This window comes from Neopelma chrysocephalum, unplaced genomic scaffold (genome assembly GCF_003984885.1).
Source record: "Neopelma chrysocephalum unplaced genomic scaffold, ASM398488v2 Primary Assembly neopelma1_112789, whole genome shotgun sequence".
NCBI lineage: Eukaryota > Metazoa > Chordata > Aves > Passeriformes > Pipridae > Neopelma > Neopelma chrysocephalum.
The window spans coordinates 859-2,553 of NW_020928423.1; the positions used below are offsets into that span (position 1 = coordinate 859).

Sequence of the window (1,695 nt, forward strand, 5' to 3'; positions counted from 1 at the left end):
TGATGTGCATCTGCATCAAAACTGAAGAGTTGAATGTTTGTGGCATATACGCATGTAAAGTGAGATACTTAAACCTAACGTTTGATTTATGTCCTGAAATCATACAGGAGAGCAGTACTCTTCTTGTCAGACTTTTTGGCAAAAAGTACTTTTTTTCTTCATTGTTTCGTATGTTTAGGCAAATCACTTAGTTATATTGTACTTTTTTTGTGGATTTATAAAACAAGGAATGGGAAGAATTAAAAGATGCTTGACCTGCACATGTGATATTAGGCAAACTAAATTATTGTGTTGTATGCTGCACTGCAGGTTTTCAAGAAAGAAACATAGAAGATTTTAGTACACAAAATAGAGGGTCTAAAGGATTCCGTGGTGGCTTTGGACAAGGTAAGAGTAAATTTTATGTATCGACTAGTTTGTATGGGAACACCATACATATTGCCATTCTTTCTGGGTTTGCTTGCTCCCTGAGAACTACCAGTACAAGGGTGAGTGCTATGAAATGGCTTCTGTTCTTCATCCAGGTAAAAGGCACTTGATCTGTACATGCAAAATTGGGCAAACTAAGTTGTTGTTTGCTTTGCTGTACTGCAGGTTTTCAAGGAAGAAATGCTGCAGAAGGTTCTAGTACGCATACAAAAAATAAAGGGTTTAAAGGATTTCATGGTGATTTTGGACGACATGAGAGTAAGTGTTTGGTTTTTTTTTTTATATTAACTGGTTTGTATGGGAACAACATACAATTGGCCATTCTTTCTGGGTTTGCTTGAGTTCTCTGAGAACTACCAGTACAAGGGTGAAAGCTACAAAATGGCTTCTGTTCTTCAACTGTGTTTGTGGCTGTGTTGTGGAAGAGGAACGGGGTCTTTAGGAAAACAGTATCACTGACTATAATACAGCATAGGTTGGAGTTATCAAAGAATCTGTTGGGACTGTTGCACTGCAGATTTGGAGTAAATATTACTAGCTTTAATTGTAGTATTTCCTTATACTAATTTTATGCTCTATATCCACTACACTGTGTAGATGGGCAGAGGAACATGTCTCAATCTGGAATTCTGGACTCTACAGAAAAAGGAACATTTACAGATGGTGCAGGTAAGACTTTAATACGTAGGGGTGAGCCCTTCAGATTTGTTCAGTGGTGATTTGTGGCAATGCTGTTCCTCGTTAGCTTGAATGGGTCTTTGAGCAACCTGATCTAATGGATGGCACCCTTGCCCATGGCAGGAGGATTGTAACTAGGTGATCTTTAAGGTTCCTTCCAACCCAAACCATTCAATGATTAGAATGTATTTTCAGAAGTGCTCCTTAATATTTGAAGAATAATTGATTTGCCCCTATGTGAGTTAGTTCAAGCTAAGTTTTTTTGATTTTTAGTTCAAATAATGATTTTTAGGAAGTGTTTATAGAGGCAGCATGCTAATTCCCTAGTGGATGTAACTGCATCCTTAACAATGCATCCTTTAAAAAACCAAGTTACTGCTTTACAAAACCAGCATGGTTTATTCTTTCAAAAAATTCTCAACCATTTCTGCATCTTTTGGATTGATGCCCACTATGGTAGGGAAATGCTAGGTTTGTTTGACTATGCAGGTGGCAGCGCTTTGTGCAGAGAAATGATAACGAGAAGTTCTGCTGTAGACTCTCCAACAATTGTGAAGTAACTCACAAGCTGTATATAGGGTCTGTAGT

The 1,695-nt window shown here is 37.8% G+C and overlaps 1 long non-coding RNA gene across 1 annotated transcript; it reads left to right on the forward strand.

Annotated features, from left to right (window-relative positions):
• The first annotated feature begins 299 nt into the window (after positions 1–299).
• LOC113962154 lies at positions 300–1,120 on the forward strand. The gene is made up of 3 exons (XR_003532455.1): positions 300–387; positions 595–687; positions 1,027–1,120. It is a non-coding gene; the product is annotated as an uncharacterized LOC113962154 (long non-coding RNA).
• The last annotated feature ends 575 nt before the right edge of the window (positions 1,121–1,695 follow it).